The sequence below is a fragment of the Callithrix jacchus genome, chromosome 21, assembly GCF_049354715.1.
Source record: "Callithrix jacchus isolate 240 chromosome 21, calJac240_pri, whole genome shotgun sequence".
Taxonomy (NCBI): domain Eukaryota; kingdom Metazoa; phylum Chordata; class Mammalia; order Primates; family Cebidae; genus Callithrix; species Callithrix jacchus.
The window spans coordinates 16,313,966-16,333,404 of NC_133522.1; the positions used below are offsets into that span (position 1 = coordinate 16,313,966).

At 39.3% G+C, this 19,439-nt stretch overlaps 1 pseudogene; it reads left to right on the forward strand.

Annotated features, from left to right (window-relative positions):
* The first annotated feature begins 763 nt into the window (after window positions 1-763).
* Window positions 764-2,372, forward strand: LOC100391071 (fas-activated serine/threonine kinase pseudogene; annotated as a pseudogene).
* The last annotated feature ends 17,067 nt before the right edge of the window (window positions 2,373-19,439 follow it).

Consider the following 19,439-nt stretch of genomic DNA (forward strand, 5'->3'; position numbering starts at 1 on the left):
TCCTTACTGTACACTTTAGGTAATCAAATGAAGCTATCAAACATTCATATGTACTGGATATCCAGTACTCATCTGAAATTATACAACCTCCTCTGTTACCCAATTCTTAAAAACATAATGTTCTGTCAAATTGTAACCATTTCTAGTGAAAGAACTTACAGAATTTATTTATTTTATAGAAATGTGTATAGCAATTTAATAAATACTAATACACACAAAGATAATAGTAAGAAAGCTGAAAGCAACTTCATTCAGTAAAGAACATAAATCAGTATTTTGAGCAGTAAAAGTTCTTTTATAAATTATCTTTTAGAATCTTCCTGTCCTCTATTTTATATGGAGGTTACAGATTGGTTAGTCACAGAGTGATTGTGAGAGATCATTTACCTAACATTTTATTCATTGATGAACTTTGCCTGAAATAGTTATTTCACATTTATCATTTATTAGCTGAAATTTTTCTTTCTGTAAATAATAACTTGTTATCATCAGATTGATCTATTTGGTTAACCTGAAATAGTTTGCATAGAAAAAATATAAGATGAATACTAACAACTTTCCTTGTCTTTTTTCCTCCATTATCTCTTTCATAAGTATCTTTTTTTTTTTTTTCAATTGAGTAGAGGTGAGGAACTAGGATGCTGAAAAGTAAAAAAAGGAGAGGAGAGGAAGAAAGAGGAAGAAAAAGAGGCTGCGGGGGTGGGGGGTGGGCGGCCACTGGGCCCCGAGACCGACTGAGGGAGCGACTTGTGCAGAGCCCAGGGAGTCATGGTCTCCATCACCCAACTCAATGCTTCGAGTCCTGCCCTCTGCTCAGACCTCCTCTACTCGGCTGTCTGGCTTGCTGCTGATCCCACCAGTACAGCCCTGCTGTCTGGGGCCCAGTAAATGGGGAGACTGGCCTCCTGGAGGAGGCCCCAGTACAGGTCATATGCAAGGGCTGCAGCGGCTTCTGGAACAGGCGAGGAGCCCTGGGGAACTGCTGCGCTGGCTGGACCAGAACCCCACTAAGGTGCACGCCCACCACTACCCGGTCGCGCTTCATCGTCTGGACCAACTCTTGGGGTCTCGGCCACGGCCCCCTCCTGTGGAGCAGGCTACACTACAGGACTTCAGTCAGCTCATCATCCGAAACTGCCCCGCCTTTGACATGCACACCATCCACGTGTGTCTGCACCTTGCAGTCTTACTTGGCTTTCCATCTGATGGTCCCCTGACGTGTGCCCTGGAGCAGGAGCGAAGGCTCCGCCTCCCTCCAAAGCCACCTCCCCCTTTGTCGTCTCTTCTCCTAGGTGGGCAAAGGCTGGAAGCTGCTCTGAGCTGCCCCCGTTTTCTGCGGTATCCACTGCAGCATCTGATCAGCAGCCCGGCAGAGACAAGACCAGAGGAACTGCCGCCCCATGTGATGGTGCTCCTGGCCCGGCACCTGGCTCGGCACCTGGCCCAGCACCTGGCCCAGCACGTGGCCCGGCACAGGTTACGGGAGCCCCAGTTTCTGGAAGCCATTGCCCGCTTCCTGGTGGTTCAGGAAAACCAGCTCAGCAGCAAGGTGGTGCAGAAGTTGGTCCTGCCCTTTGGGCGGCTGAACTACCTGCCCCTGGAACAGCAGTTTATGCCCTGCCTTGAGAGGATTCTGGCTCGGGAAGCAGGGGTGGCACCCCTGGCTACAGTCAACATCTTGATGTCACTGTGCCAACTGCGGTGCCTGCCCTTCAGAGCCCTGCACTTTGTTTTTTCCCCTGGCTTTATCAACTACATCAGTGGTACCCCTCATGCTCTGATTGTGCGTCGCTACCTCTCCCTGCTGGACACGGCTGTGGAGCTGGAGCTCCCAGGATACCGGGGTCCCCGCCTTCCCCGAAGGCAGCAAGTGCCATCTTTCTCCAGCCTCTCATCACCGACCATGCCCGCTGCAAGTACAGTCACAAGGACACAGTAGCTGAGGGGCTGCGCCAGCTGCTGGGGGAGGAGAAATACCGCCAGGACCTGACGGTACCTCCAGGCCACTGCACAGACTTCCTGCTGTGTGTCGGCAGCTCTGGTGCTGTGCTTCCCGTGAGAACCCAGGACCCCTTCCTGCCATACCCACCAAGGCCCTGCCCACAGGGACAGGCTGCCTGTAGCCCACTACCCGAGACCCTGCCCAGAGGGTGGTGCTGGTGTTGCGGGAATGCTGGCATTTCTGCCGGGATGGCAGGGTGCTGCTGGGCTCAAGGGCCCTGAGGGAGCGGCACCTAGGCCTGGTGGGCTACCAGCTCCTGCCGCTACCCTTTGAGGAACTGGAGTGCCAGAGAGGCCTGCGCCAACTCAAGAGCTACCTGAGGCAGAAGCTCCAGGCCCTGGGCCTGCGCTGGGGGCCCGAAGGCAGGTGAAGGGAGGATGTGGGGTTCAGGATGGCCCTGCTATGGGGGGTGGACGATTTGCACTTTGGCTCCCTATGTTTTGGTTTTTATTAAAGTTCCTTTCCTTCCAAAAAAAAAAAAAAAAAAAAAAAACTTACAGAATTTAAAGCCCCTTTAGATAGAAAGTGATTTCCTACAAGAAGAGAATATAGGTGGCTTATGCCTGTAATCACGGCACTTCGGGAGGCCGAGGAAGGCAGATCACAAGGTCAAGAGTCCGATAGCAGCCTGGCCAACATGGTGAAGCCCCATCTCTAATAAAAATACAAAAATTAGTGGGGTGGTGGGCGCCTATAATCCCAGCTAATTGGGTGGCTGAGGTAAGAGCGTCACTTGAACCTGGGAGGCAGATGTTGCAGTAAGCCAAGATTACGCCACTGCACTGCAGCCTGGATGACTGAGCAAGACTCCACCTCAAAACAAACAAACAAACAAACCAGAAGAGAACATAGCCCAATGGCCACAGAACTAGAATTTAAGAAGAGTGTAGGCTTAATGTAAGTCACTAGTTTCTCTACTGTTGGGTGGTTTCCAATCCCCTAAAAGTTTTAGTGTATAGTTTAGTGGGGACACTGTGGACCTCTGAGCTTCTTTTTAACTAACAATTTTCATTAGAGATTAATGGATATATAATGGATAAAATGGATATATTTTTAATAATATAGCCTTGTAGCCTACAGATTCATGAGTGCCCCCCCCCCACCATTAGTCCCACAGCCTGATATTCCTACCTTTTTGTGTTTCTCTTTCTTTGGGTGTGACTTGCTTCTATTGTGTGACTTGCTTATAAATAATGGGTTATGGCCAAATTAGCAGGCTGCATGTCAATCACATATATGGGATTTCAGGACATATAAGATTCTACCATCTATCTTTCTGGAGTTACTCACTTCTTATCTGACTTTTTAAAAGTAAGAGGCTTTGTTAGGGGCTTCTTATGTTGGGCTGCCATATGACAAGGAGCTGCAGACAGCCTCAAGGAAATGAGGACAGCCTCTGGCTGACAGGCAGGAAGAAACTGAAGCCCTCAAGTTATAAAGCCACGAGGAGCTGAACTGTGCCAACAAAAGCATATTCTGCCCCAGCTGAGCCTCAGATGAGACTGCAGATCCAGCTGACTCCTAATCACAAAAACAATGAAATAATGAATACACTTTGCTTTAAGCTCCAGTCTGACAGTAATTTGTTACACAGCAATAGATGATACATGCCTATTCTTGAGTGTTATATGAGAGGAAATAAATTTAGACAGTAACTGTGCCTAGTTAGCAGAAATATGGTATAGTCATAGACCAAATTACTCTTCTATCTACTCTGCATCCTCATGGCATTGTTCAAATGCCTCCAAACTTGTGCAGGAGGTTGATTGGAGCTTGGAGGTCTTTCATAATGTGGACATGGAAATAGAAAGACTGGAAGGTCAGAATCTGAAAGGGTTAGTTTCAAACTGGGTAGTTCAAACTGGCTACACAAAATTTATCTATACATTTTTATTTTTCTGAGTCTAATGCTGTGGGTCCCTCCTGAGATACTTTTAAGGAAGTGTGAGAGAGAGAGAGAGAGAGTTTTGACAGAATGTTTAAAGGGCTAAATGGAGAAAATACAACAATGTCATGTTTATGCCCTAAATTTCTAAGACTGCAACAAACCAGTTATTCTTGCTATGACACTAGGGTCATAGATTGTGAGGCAGACACTGGTCCTCTCACCTCTGCTACAAGCAATAATCATAATTCTGATGAAGTTATTTCATCAAATATTGAATTATTCCCATATACCAGCCATTAATCTGGACATTTCACATCTGCTACACTGTGTGTTTCTCATAATAATTTCATGAATTATTATTGTTGGACTCATTTTATGAATGAGGCAAAAATTCAATTAGCTTACCAAGGTCATATAAGGAAGATTCATTTTCATATTTATTGGAAGCCAAAATCCTTGTTATTTATATTATTTTACACTATCACTGTAAGTGGCAGTTCTCTATCTTTTCAAATTACAGTGATTGTGAGACGGGGAAATACATGAAAAACCATTTTGCACATAGTATATGCTAAGCAATTTGTAGCTTGTTTATCATTGACTCCTATTCTCACCCATATCATAACTGCATCCAGTAAAATGACAGTGCGGTGAATATCAAGGGCGTTCTTCAGAGTGAAGAGAAATCAGAAAATAACAGCATTCTATTTCAGAGGCGTAATAGCTAAATCTGAGTATCTCTAAATCTTGGCTATGTTTTGAAACAATCTGTTTTTTAGTGCTAATGAACTTAGTTTTTCTCTAAGCCTATTGGATTATGGTTGAACAATAAAGTGAGCTCCAAAAACAGAAACAAAGGCAAATGGTCCAAATCTCCAAACCTTACAAATGATTCAGGGATTTTCTTCCTTCAGATTTCAGCTTTGCAGCTTCTTTTGTATAGCAGGGGGCTCTAGAGGCTTCATCCCTCCTGTATACCTTAAAACAAAAGTGTCCACAGTATTCAATTTCATTGGCCAGGGAAATTTAAGCCTGGAATCTGATATAGGTTTGTCAAGCAAAAAACAACAAATAAAACAACATATGAACATATAAACAACATATAAAATTTACCATTATCACTATAATTGCACAAATGAAAGAACATTTTACTTTTTAAAAGTAGAAAAAAACAGAAAAGTCTTAAATTGATAAGTGTAGTTTTATGAAAAGCACATCCTATTTGCTTTCTTTTTTTTTCTCTTGCATTTTGCAGCCCATTTCTGAAGACTTTGACATTGATGGATGCAAGTCCTCAGACTGGCTTTGGGAACCACAGACCCACAGGACTCCTGAGCCCACCCTGAAGTGGAGAGTGAGGTTAGAGTTTCCAGTGATTGCACTGACTGCGTGCATTGCCTGTGCTGTGCACTGTAAAAGGTTTGGTTACTCAGCTCCTTGCCAACCACACTGCGGTGAAAGGCTTCAAGTGGACACCATGTTGTGGTTTGCTGTTTTACAACCCCCTGAGTCCTGTGTGGTCCAAACTGGCATTCTCCAGTGGCCCCCAAAGGCCAGAAAATAGCCCAATTCCAATGTTACATTATTTATTTATGTAGTTATCCTTCCTCTTCTTCATGAGGCATAGACCGGAGTGGCCACTGATACTGTTTGTATAACACAGTGTCCTTTGGGATCTGAGGGATGGAGTCAAATGAATACCAACTGAGAAGGAAAACTGAAATCAGGAAGGGATCACGTTTATGGTTTTCCACAGTTCTCCCCAACTGTGTTTTCACCTCTCTTTCAGTCCCAGTTTCCCTGCTTTCTCACGATTCTGAGACAGAACAACTCTCAGGAGCACCAGCATATGAAACATCACAGCCTTTTGAGACCTCAAGGCCAACTCCATCAACATACACAAGAATCTGGGCCTTGAAAGACACATATTTCACAGAAGTCACACAGCAAGTTAGTGGCAGAGACCACCATAAGACTAGAACACCCACTCTCTTAATGGGGAAAGAAAATGCTTCCCTTTATTTAGCTGAAGCCAAGTTAAACTTGTTCCAAAGGAGCTTTGCAAGTAAGAGAGGAGAGAAATAAAAACAGTAGGTACTCAAATATAGAAATAAATGAATTTGTAGAAAGCACATATTTCTGGACATTGAAGGGCAGCAGTGCTCTGCTTAAAATAATATGGAGTTTGGACATAGGACTTAATCCCCCCTCTGCCATTTATAAGTAGTGGGATTCAGGGAAAAGTAATAAATTTGTGTCTTCACATAATAAAATGTAAAATGAGGATGAGAAAGCCAATCTTTGTCTTCTAAGACTGTAGTAAGGATGAAGTAGCACATCCTTACTGTATACAAAACATTAGCTCGGGCCTAGCCCATAATAAATGCTATTGCAGAAGCATTATAATGGAAGGTGGCTGCTACTCCCATTGCTTTTGCTAATGCAATTAATATCTACTCTATCAGCTCAGCACGTGAAGTTCATGGGCTTGCATGTTCCTTTAAATGGCTTTCAAGACACCTTCACAAACTCTGTTTTCAGCTTTAGGACATTATGCTTTATCTATTTCTTTACCATGTCCCCCATAGCCTGTGGGCAGGCTGGTCGGAATTATATCCTCCCTCATCAGCCAAATACAGAAATTTACTCAACGATGAATGTTTCACTCAGGGAGAAACAAACGTCTGTATTCTTTCAATACTCATCAAACTATTGTAAGGAAAGTGGTTAAGTTATATGAGTGGCTCTTTTTTGTGAGAAATAAAGGAGAATTCTCTACTTACCAAGGATCTTCAATCCTGGGCCTTCTTGAGAATCAGCTGTATGAACAAAACACAGGTTTGCAGAAGCTAATTTAAATCACAGTGTTCCTGAAGTATAATACCCTATTCATATTCCTGTAAAAGCTAATCATCATAAGACAGACAAAATATCAACTTCTAATTTAGTTGTCTAGCAACATATTTGAGTCTATTGTATTTAGAAGTCTGTTATCCAGGCTTCTAGTATTTTAGGGTTCCAGCTCCAAGCTCCCAAGGCAGGGCAGAGACTGATCCTGGATGTTACAATGTGGCATTTGAGGCTCTTTAGATTTGAGAATGGGGGGGAAGAAGTTTGAGGAGCAGCACTCTTGAGTGCTTCTAAGCCCAGCATTCCTTCCTAGTGATCCTTGCTCTTTAATTACACTCTACAGCTCATTTGTCTGTTTCAATTTCCTGTGGCTCGTGTCAGGACCCTTCTTCTCCCTTACCTATAATTTGTAAATGTAATCAGGTTTTTCCAATGCTTGCTTAATCTTATTTATTTATTTACTTATTTAGTAAGAGACAGGGTCTCCTTATGTTGCCTAGGCTGGAGGACAGTGGCTTTTTACGGGTGCTATCCTGCAATTGATTAACACTGAAGTTTTGACCTGCTGTTTTCGACCTTGGCTATCTCATCCCTCTTTAGGTAACCTAGTGGTCTCCTGGCTCCCAGGAGTTCATCTTATTGATACCAAACTCTGTGCAGATACCCACTTGACACAGCAGATTGCAGCAGGACACCTACGCTTAAGCAATCCTCCTGCCTAAGCCTCCTGAGTAGCTGAGACCGCAGGTGAGTGCAACCATACCTGACAACACTTGCCTATTCTTAAAGGTAACATAAAAATGCTAGATTTTTGAAAGGTTGGACAATAAGTAATAATGAAAAAATAATCCATTCGTAAAAGTTACTTTTATTGCCATTGTCTCTGCCTTCCATTCCCACCACTAGCCCACTCCCTCTGGGATCTGTTAATTCTCCAGACAATATTCACATATTAGACAGGGCCTGGATACAATACAGGCAGGAATAGATTCATCTAGATTTTTGTAGGGAAATTAGACAGGCTGTTTTAAGAGCTATCTATGGCTTCTCTGCAGTAAAGGCTGGTTTGAAAATGGGGGCGGGATAGGGTCAAGACTTAAGATAATTTTGGACTTGAAAGAGATAATGCAGACAGGTCATTGACAGCTGAGAGAACATCTCTGGATAGGAACAGGACACAGCACAGGTCTGAATAAGGGAGGGAAAATCTAAAATGTAACTGTGGAGACAAAAGAGTTTGCATATTCACTTGGCCACCCAGCTAGCTGTAAACAGCTCTTCCCAGGTGGTAAAGGTATGTTAGCAAATATATTTCCAGTGTATGTATACATGTGTGTGTGTGTGCCTGTATTTGGTGGTGTGTAGTGTCTTTAGGGAATGAGAGTTAAGAGGAAGATTGTTAGAATATCAAAGACACCAAAGCTACCAGTTTTTTCTACCTTTGCCATCTAGAGAAATAACTTTTTAAAAATATATTTCTAGAGTGAAAATATTAGCCAATATCTAGATACTGAGTGCTATCATTTGCTGAAAGAATTTTTAAAAGCAAGAAAAACAATAATCACCTTTTGGTTGTAAGCCATAATGATTTCATGTTTCTAAATATAAATAATGATGCTTCTTAAAGTTCTTTTTTTTTGAGACAGAGTTTCGCTCTTGTTACCCAGGCTGGAGTGCAATGGCGTGATCTCGGCTCACCGCAACCTCCGCCTCCTGGGTTCAGGCAATTCTCCTGCCTCAGCCTCCTGAGTAGCTTACATGCACGCACCACCATGACCAGATAATTTTTGTATTTTTAGTAGAGACGGGGTTTCACCATGTTGACCAGGATGGTCTCTATCTCTTGACCTTGTGATCTACCCGCCTCAGCCTCTCACAGTGCTGAGATTACATTAAGTTCATTTTATGATGGGGAAAACAAAGTCAGAACTTTTGCATATAAATTTCCTTAAGGGTTTACTACCAATTTCTTATTGAAGTAAACCACGATTCTCCTTAGAATTTACTGTGAGACAAGGCAAGTCTTAAACTATAAAATGTATTAGCTAAAATAATTTAAAAATTATTGAAATATCAAGTTAGAGCTGGTTAAAAAAAGGTAGACTAATTACTAGAAATCTAATTTCTAGGATAGATTTAAAATAATAGTTACTAGAATTTTAATATGAAAAAAGAAAACAAATTGAGAATGGTTACTGCAATCTCTTTTCCACTGCAGCATTCAGTTCTGGTCTTCAAATCATGGTTTTGTAGTAATCATATTTCTTTACTGATAATACTGCTTTGTAAAGTATTAGACTGTGCAAAGGAAAAGTCATATATCATCTTGTGAAAATGGCTATGGGTGTTATTCACAGACAAATCACAAAATAAAGAGAGCTAATTTCCTATCCTTACTGACTTCTAGAACATTTCTCACAGTGTTTCTAAAAATGTGAATTTTGTGTTTATGTTACAATGAACTTGAAAACCAAATAAAGGAGAAAAGTCTTACAATAATGTAAGTGTGAGGGCAGAAATTCTCAGGCACACATGAATATTCTTTGTGGAGTGCTAAGTAAGGGTTTAACCCAAAATTGATGTACGAGTGATGTATTTACCATTAAATATGAGGAAATGTTTTTCATTAAAGGCTATCCATTTAATCTCATAGGTGATCTGCTTTCATTTTGGGTAAAGAACAATTCGCTATTTATGTGCAAGAAAAGTCATGGCCATAGCCTCCATGAGATCCCAAAAGGATCAGTTCTTGGGAGCAAAGGAATTTGGTATTTACATAAGAGAACTTGTACATTTTAATAGAAAAGAGATTTAAACTATGCCTAATGAATAAGAAAATGTAATAAATATTAGAGCTAAAGTGTAGACAGGTAATATGAGGAATGTTGTCAGAGGTTATCATCGTGGTACTTGTGATCTTGACCACAGAGCCATAGAGCACTGAGCCCAGTCAAAAATCTAAGCAAAGAAACCAATTTAATGCACAACGGAGGCCTTTTCTGAGTGTTTCCATATGCAAAGTGCCTGATGTACATCTTCTCCTTTAAGAGAAGGGCCATTTTACACAATACTTCAGGCCTGGCTGATCTTTCTTCAAGAAGCAGCCAACACTTAAAATGTATAGCTTGCCCCTGTGCAGAGAATCTGGCAGCAAAGAAACCACTCTCAATGCCATGAATCAGTGGATAACTGAGGAATATGGTGGTGCACTGATGCAACAGTAGTGTGGATTGACAGAAGCACTCAATGGAAGGAATAACTGGGGACATATTAGTGAACAAAGTAGCATCAGGTAACAAGTGCCCACCCCAGGAGGCAAAAGTGGCAACTCTAGGGTGAACTGAATACAGACTCACAGTACAGAGGGCGTTGCCAGGAATGAACAGAGGAATTGCCCTGAGACCTAAGTGAAAGTTTGCTTCAAATAAGTGGCTCTAAGCCCTGAATGCTCATTAGTATCACCCCAGGGAGCTTTAACATCAACAGTGCACTAAGGCCTCACCAGAAACCAATCAAGCCCAAATTTTCTGAGGGCGGGGCCCAAGCAGCAGTCTATTTTAAAAGTCTCCAGATGGTTACAAGATGCAACTAGAATTGCTACACATTGCCTTGAAGCTGCTGACCCTACAGAAGAGGCCAAGGAGAGAGAACATTGCTAAAAACACTGGGAGGAGTTCCTGGCCTTTGGAGCCAAAAGATTTTTGCAATCAAATTTTGACTAGAGATATGACTTCATATGCTTCCTTGTGTAATGTTATGTCTTGTTTTCCTGATGCTTATTCTTCTGCTCACTGGATCAGCAAGACATTTCTTGAAATGCTGTAGGCTTCTGTTACGATTTAAGAGAAGACGGTTCTAACAGAAATCAATGATAGAAGGGTGCTCCAGTTGGAGTGGATTTGTGATGCCCGCCTCTGCCCTATTCTAAGATTGCCCAAAATAACTGGATTTTCTGTTAAAATGAATTTTATGGAATTGAGGTATGATAGAAGGCTAGGAAATAACACTAGAACATATTTCTTGTTCTGTTTCTCTTCATATTTCTTTATTTCCGTAACTTTTTACTACTCCTGAAGAAAGTAGCTATTGTGTACAAAGAAGCTGCTATTCTTAGATATTACCTAGTTTTACAGACAGAATTTATAATATTTATAATAGCCTTGCTAAATAAATACTGCTATCCATTTTTTGGCATCAAAAACCAAGGCATAGTGAAATTAAGGTAGTATTTTTTTTAAATGTCAAACGTGTTTAGAGTTTAAGAAGTAAAACTCAGTTTTGCTTGAATTCAAAGCCAGTTACTTCAGTAGATTCAAATTAGTGTGAAATAATTTCTCTGATGCCTAATGGTATGCTAAATGTTTATTTGACTTAAGAAAATAAGCTCTTGTATCTAACTTATTAGGAAGAGAGTGATGAATTGAGACTGTAGTAGTAAGAGACTATCTAAAACCAATGGGAAGGCTGCTTGGTTAGTTACCTTTTTAATGTATTTTTCTTTTTGATTTTTTTCTGCAGTCTAATGTGACATGCCTGGGTGTAGTGTGTTGATATTTCTTCTCCTTGTTGTTCTGATTTGCTGTCTGACATTAATTTAGGGGAAATTCTCAGTCCTTATTTCTGTTCCTTTCCCTTTTTCTTCTCATGGTGTTTATATTACTTGTATGTTACACCTTTTGTAGTTGTTCCAGAGTTCCGGAATATTCTATTCTGGGTTCTTGTTTTTGATTTCATTCTTTTACTCTTTTTGTTTTCTTGGATTTTCATTTTGAAAGTTTTTATTGGCATGTCGTTAAGCGCAGAGATCATTTCCTCAGCTGTGATGAGCCCATCGGAAGCACTCTTTATTTCTGTTACAGCATTGTTGTGTCACATGTGGTAGTATTGTTGCTTTTTTTTTTTATCTTTAGCATTTCTTCTTAATTTTTTCTTAGAACTTCCATCTCTTTGCTTACATTATCCATCTATTCTGGCCTGTTGTCTCATTCCATGAGAGCTCTTAACATATGAAAGTTGTTTTAAACTCATGAAATAATAATTCCAATATCCCTGATATATGTGCGTCTAGTACTCATGCTTGCTATGCTATGTCATTTAAAAAATGTTTTTTTGGTTTTGTGCCTTTTAGTATTCCTTGCAATTTTTCTTTTTCTTTTCTTTTTTTTTTGGAAAAAGAGACATAATATACTTGGTTAAAGTGAACCAAGTAAAAGGAATATGGTAAATTGGCCTTTAGTAATGTAGTAGTAACTTGTGGAGAGAGGGAAAATGTTCTATAGTCTTATGATTGATTAGGTTTCAGTCTTTTATTCAGCTTGAACCCTTGGACTGTGAACTTCACAAGCAGTGGTCAGTTCTTTCTTTGCTTTATCCCCCCACACTCTTAGGTGGTACAGAATAACTAGAGAGGGCTAGTGTTGGATATTAATTTTTCCACAGGCTCTTTAGACTCTGGAAAACCCCAGCAGTTAAAGCTCTGGTAAAATACTGTTTCCTGAGGGCAGTCTTTGTTAATATTTCAATGGTTACTTTTTTCCTCTCTATGTGCTGGAAGTAGAAGGGGATTCTTTTCCAATATTTACTGTGAGACCTGGTAGAGCTCCCAGAGGTACAAATCTCAGAAGTGTAGAGGACCTCTCATAACTTGGTCCCCCTGGAGTTTTTAACTCTTGGATTTGTCCATAGAAAGTCTACGATAAATGGTCAATCACTAGTTCAGGTTTTCCTATCCATCCAGGTAGGGCTTTCTCCTCACGTATGTTGTGATTCTATCTACCTGTCTCTACAGATTTAGGAGCAGTGGTTTGGCCTACGACCTCAGTTATCTGAGGAATCTAAGAAGAGGTGTTGATTTTTCCATTTGTTCGGCTTTTTACTTGTTGTTAGCATGGGATGGTGACTTCTGAGCTCTTTACATGCTGAACCAGAAACTGGAATTCTCTATAGTATATTGTTCTTCTTTCTTCTTTGCAGTAAAAAATGCAAACTAAAGTATAATAGTTTAACTTAAAAGATACAGAAACCAGCTCTTATTTCCTGCTGAGTTTGAGAGAAATTGTTAGCAATTTGTGCTACCTCCGCTGTCTCTGCTCATTCTTGCTTCCTGGCATAATAAACCTCATAGCCTACAAGTTACAGGTGATCTCATTTATCTTATTTCAGCTCAACACTCCAGCTTAGCAGCACTTCAAAATAATTTCTGGGATGGTTAATACTGAGTGTCAACTTGATTGGATTAAAGGATGCAACATTGACCCTGGGTACGTCTGTGAGGGTGTTGCTAAAGGACATTAACCTTTGAGTCAGTGGGCTGGGGAATGCAGACCCACCTTTCATCGGGCAGCACCATCTAATCAGCCACTAGCAAATATAAAGCAGGCAGAAAAATGTAAAGTGATGAGATGGGCCTAGCCTCCCAGCTTACATCTTTCTCCCAAGCTGGATGTTTCCTGCCCTCAAGCATCAAACTCCAAGTTCTTCAGTTTGGAGAGTAGGACTGGCTTTTCTTACTCCTCAGCTTGCAGACCACCTATAGTAGGACCTTGTGATTATGTAAGTTAATACTTAATAAACCCCCATATATCCTATTAGTTCTGTCCTTCTAAGTGAACCCTGACTAATACAAGTTTCTATGTTAAAGTCTATTAATTACATCAAATCTGAGAATATTTGTTAAGCAATTTCTGTGTCCCAGGCACCGGACTAAGAAAGAAGATAGTCTCAGTTACAAGGCCATATTGGTTTTAAAGCTTTGCCTCTGGCTATTCAATGCCCATGTCACTTCTTATTGATTACTGAGTCGGTTGACTTAAATTGTTTGTCCTGCCTATTGACACTTATGACTTCTAGTTCTTAAGTATTCTATTAATTACTGATTAATAGTCCCGGCTTGTATGCACCAAGCTGGGGTATTTGTTATCTATGTCTTTAACTTTGTTTTTTTTTAATTGTACTTTAGGTTCTGGGGTACATGTGCAGATCATGCAAGATTATTGCCTAGGTACATACATGGGCATGTGGTTTGCTGCCTCCATCCTCCCATCACCTATACCTAGCATTTCTCCCCACATTATCCCTCCCCACCCTCCCCCCCACTAACCCTTTCCGACCCCACCTCAACCGACCCCAGTGTGTGATGCTCCCCTCTCTCTATCCACATCTTCTCATTGTTGAACGCTCACCTTTGAGTAAGAACATGTGGTGTTTGATTTTCTGTTCTTATGTCAGTTTGCTGAGAATGATGTTTCCACATTCGTCTATGTCCCTACAAAGGACATGAACTCATCATTTTTTATGGCTGCATAGTACTCCATGGTGTATATGTGCCACATTTTCCTTGTCCAGTCTATCATCGGTGGGCATTTGGGTTGGCTCCAGGTCTTTGCTATCGTAAAGAGTCATTCCTTACATACTTACTGAAATGTCTCACAACTGTTCGTGAAAGTTGTTTTTCCTTTCTGGAATAAATAATAAAATTTAAAATTTGTTCAACTACAGGTGTGATTCTAGAGGACTTTTCCTGAAGTATATAGGCAAGAAATATGTATATATATGTATGTATATATATATATATACATACATATATATATGTATGTATATATATATAGATACATACATATGTATATACATACATATATATGTATGTATATATATATATATACATACATATATATATATATATATATATGTATGTATTTTTAAACCAGGTAGATATTTTTTGCAATTTATCTTTATCTTATAATTAGAGGTCCAAAAAGTAACAAATTCTGTTGACCAGACTCCGTAAAGAGTAGCAAGGGCTTTCTTGGACCTACTTTCTTTCATTCATGGCAATGCTAGTTTTGTGTCGCCAATGGTGAGTATGTTTGGGGTACACTAATGTAGGCTATGGATTGGAAACAAAACAAAACAAAGCTAAAGAAACGGCACCAAGGAGGAGCCACAGTTCTAACTCAAAGGTGAAGACATGTTCAATTCTAAAATTGTAGTAAAGGCACTAAGGGCAGCCAAATATCAAGGTAATGGGGCAAAAGAGTAAAGTGTAGTGGATGAGGTTTGATGTGGGTGTTGCATTGACTTTATTTGCTCAGGTTGAGAGAGAATTTACAAAGAGAGGTTGTATGCTCAGTGATATGGTTCTCAGTAAGTGCCACTGAGATAAGCTCTATTGCTCAGGAATATCAGGATGATTGTCTAAAATCCTACTGTGTAATATAGATCTCTTTTGTAGAAGTCAGATATCCCTAAATTCTTACTAAACTAGTCGTCAGTCCCATAGAAAAGATTCTATGCAATATAAAATGTAGACAACAGACCCCTAGTGCTGATTAGGTGCAGTTGATATCTCATGTTTAAGAATGTGCTAAATGCCAACAAATTTATATTTATCAGTAACATCCAATGTTAATACAGAATGTGCATAGTTTTAAGAAGGTATGTAATACCTCAAATTCAGCTATTTTCAAGAAAAAGATGAAGAATCAATAGAAATTGAAGATATACAGTGGCTTGAGCAAGACAGTCACTTATTTCAGTGGCATACCAAGGGCAGGGGTGTATGAATGGTATGCTCTGGTTAGAAGTAGTTTCCTCACTGACATTGTTTAGAAATGCTATACATGGTAACCTTCTTTTAAAATGCATATTGGATTATAGTTGATTTTATTGTTTAGGTATTCAATACAAAATATGTACTTCATTTGTGCCTACACCGAGCAGATTAAATCCATTGCTTACCCCCTCAGCACCTCACTGTCCATCTGTTTTATGGAAAAAGGCCAAGAGAAATAGTCCAAGGTGGTGGGAAATTATGGCCCAATTTAGGGACCAAGTTTATTCCCATATAGTTGCGTCTTCATCCCTTAGAGTGTCGTCTTCATCACACAATGAAAACGTGCTCCTATATACATTGCAGGTGGGAATCTAAAACAGTACAAGCACTTTGGAAATTGTTCTGAAAGTTTCCATAATAGTTAAACATACTCTTCCCATAGCTCTGCAATTCTAGGTATTTATTTGGGAAAACTAGAAACATATGTTTTTACCAAAGTATTTACACTAATATAGTATAGTAGCTCTTCTTGTTATAGCCATAAACTAGAAACAACCCAAATTCCCATTAATAGGAGAATAAATAAAAATATTCACACAAAGGAATAAATAAAAACCTATTGGTACATAAAACAACATGGATGAAAAGTGGCATGAGGAAATTTTAGAAATAATGAAAATGTTCCACATCTTGATTGAAGGATCGTTAGATGGGTGTATACATTTTTTCAGAGTGCTACACTTAAAATTAATACATTTACACAATGTAAAATATACCTCAAAAGCCAAAGCTAGATCATAGGCACATTACTGTTCTATCTTGTGTAAACTAAAAAGAATGTAGGCAAGACCAAGCAATTTTAAAATTTTCATTTATATTTAATTAAATGAAGTCATAAGGCTCCACTTAGCTAAAAGGAAGTGTGGAAAGAGTTTTCTCTAGCTGGTGAACATATGTCCAGAGTAAACTTTATTTGGGAAAAAAGCAATGAAAATTTTAGCCAGCTACAAAATCTAGCAACTATACATTTATATGCATAGAGTTATAAAATCCTCTGTAGACTTTTTTCTTGTTAAAATAAGGTCAATTTGTTCTAAGAGACCATAGAGATTCATTCTATCCTAAATAATATTTTTTATACTAACCACAACATTTTATGTTGATCTATTTAAAAAAAAGAAATTTCTAAATGCCTCATAAGTTAAACACTATGCTCTAGAGACCCTGTTAAAATAACATGTATTTAAGTTTTATCTTGTTTCAACAACTTTAGTTACTATTGTTTTGATAGATAGATCTACCTTTCTTTACTTCATGGTGCCAGAATTCCGATATTTGCTACTTTGCAAAAGACCATGAAAATAATATTTATAGTGATTTTAGTTTAACTATGTTCAGGTAAACTTTAAAGTTATTTGAAGAATAAAGTTAATTAAATAATTTAAATAACTTTAAAGTTTCATCTTGAAAACTGGGAAGCTGAATATTTATACTTGCGTGTAGCTTTTCTTTTGCACAGTGGGAATTCTTTCACCAAACTAGCCTCTACTGTTTTCATATTTTGAGAAAATATAAAGGAAAAAGAGAATCAGAAAGTTTTGGTAATTATGACTTTTATTCTTATTCTTTGATAATTATGACTTTGATTATGAAATGTATTCTTCAGATGACCTCAATTTTATTTCGTAACAATCAGTGTCCATCCCTTTGTTGCTCTTTGGATTGGCTGATTGAAAGTTTCATCTTCTCTGAGCTGTCATCACTGGTTAGTCTTCCTTCCATTCCCCAGTATCTTGCTGTCTGCCTTGTGTTTTGGTCACTCTAAATAAACTACTTTCTTTAAGTTGCCTTGGAAAACTGTTTTAAATCTAAAGCATGCTTTTTAGTAATTTTTCTTAATTGCAGTTGGTAGCATTTAAGATTTTTAAAAGAAATATCTTTTCAGCTTCTTTTACTAGCATTCTTCCTCTCCTCCTAGCCATTGTAATCTTTCTACAGATTCTTTCTTTGGCTCTCCCTTCAGTTTTTAAGTGTTGTAATTCTTTAGGGTTTTTATTTTTTTATTCTTGGCTCATAGTTTTTTTTTTTTTTTTTTTTTTTTTCTTGTTGAGGGAGTCTCACTCTGTAGCCAGGCTGGAGTGCAGTGGCGCGATCTCAGTTTACTGACCTCTGCCTCCCGGATTCAAGTGATTCTCCTGCCTCAGCTTCCTGAGTAGCTGGAACTACAGGTGTGTGCCACCACACCCAGCTGATTTTCACATTTTTAGTAAAGTTGGAGTTTCACCATATTGGCCAGAATAGTCTCAATCTCCTGACCTTGTGATCCACCTGCCTCTGACTCCCAAAATGTTGGGATTACAGACCTGAGCCACTCCACCAGGCCCCATAGCCTTCTCTTATCCTCCACATGCCCCTGATATTCTTCCTGGTTTAAATGTGGTGGACCTCACATCATCATGCTTGACCTTTCTTGAGCACCAACCAGTTCTTGATCACCCAATACAGATGCTTCAAAGTACCCCAAGCTAATCTTGAATCTAAACTAGTTTTCTTCATGTATTTGTTATCCATGCTAATTATATAATTTTCACTTAAGCATTCAAAAATCTTGAAATATCAACCCTTATTTAACATCTAATCAATATCTAAAAGCTACTAATTTGTTTTAGCTGCTCAGTGTTCTCATTGCCTCTGGGCTACTGGGGGTCCTACTATTTGTTTAGATTATTGTAACAATATCCTAACTTTGTTTTGATACTCTCCAATTTATTCCTCAAACTATTAGAGCTATCTTTCTAAAATACAAGTATAATCGATCACAATCCTTTAAGATGTTACTCAGATGTAGTCCCAGCACTTTGGGAGGCCGAGGCGGGTGGATCACGAGGTCAGCAGATCGAGACCATCCTGGTCAACATGGTGAAACCCCATCTCTACTAAAAACTACAAAAAATTAGCTGGGCACGGTGGCGTGTGCCTGTAATCCCAGCTACTCAGGAGGCTGAGGCAGGAGAATTGCCTGAACCCAGGCGGCGGAGGTTGTGGTGAGCCGAGATCGCACCATTGCACTCCAGCCTGGGTAACAAGAGCAAAACTCCGGCTCAAAAAAAAAAAAAAAAATGATGTTACTCAGAGATTATACATTTTAGGAAATTATACACATGCAGTCATATTTATTTGATTAAGATTATTAAGAGAAATAGGTCAAAAATATGACTCTTGTGGCATTAAACTCCTGTATCTATTTTACTGGCAACACTTGAGCATATTTCGTTTTGAACCGAAGACTGCATCATCAACCATGAAGAAACTGACAGGCAATGTGCCTCTTGACCCTCATGCAAGAGTGCTTCTGATCTCTGCAGCCTGACAGATAAGAGAGAAAAAAGATCAACATCAAAACTTCTGGGCTGTATTTATTGGATTTATAAAGCATTCAGCCTCAGTAAACCTGAGCTTCAGCAATAGGTAAGCAAGTTTCTCTTTTTGAAGAAAATAGCAAAACTCAGAGACTAAGTCAGAAGGGAGTTTGAGGCCAACCAGAAGTTATATGTTAAGTATCTTACATGGTGTGAGTGTGTGTGTGTGTGTGTGTGTGTGTGTGTGTTACAAATTATATATTATTTAGTAATCATATCTAAGAACATATAGTCTGGCATCTGGCACATAGTAGGATCTCAGGAAGTACTTACAGATCAGAATGTGAATAAGAAAATGAAAAATGGTGATCTTCTGTTTTTATTTTATTTCATGCAGCCATGCATAAAATGGATCTGGGTAACTCATTTCAGAAAAGAATTCCAGCTCTGGGAACGTCTTGAGTCATTAGGCTATAATTGTCTTCAGAAGCCTGTGAAAATAAGCCTGAAACCACTGTACGCAGGCTGGTAATGTCTCCCCTATAGGACACTAAAGATGATATGCATAAAATTACAAACTAATGTGTAGGGTCAGTTAAATGCTATAAATTTAACATCAGCTAAACATAAATATTACAACAGCTCTGCAAGATTTACATGCAGAAAAACATTTTATCAGGCTAGAGAACTGTGTTCTACTTATGCTGTCACTTTCTAGGTTGGTAATGATAGGCAAGTCTCGTTTCTTTGTCACATCTCACTTTTCACATCATGAAGTGGGGACAGAAA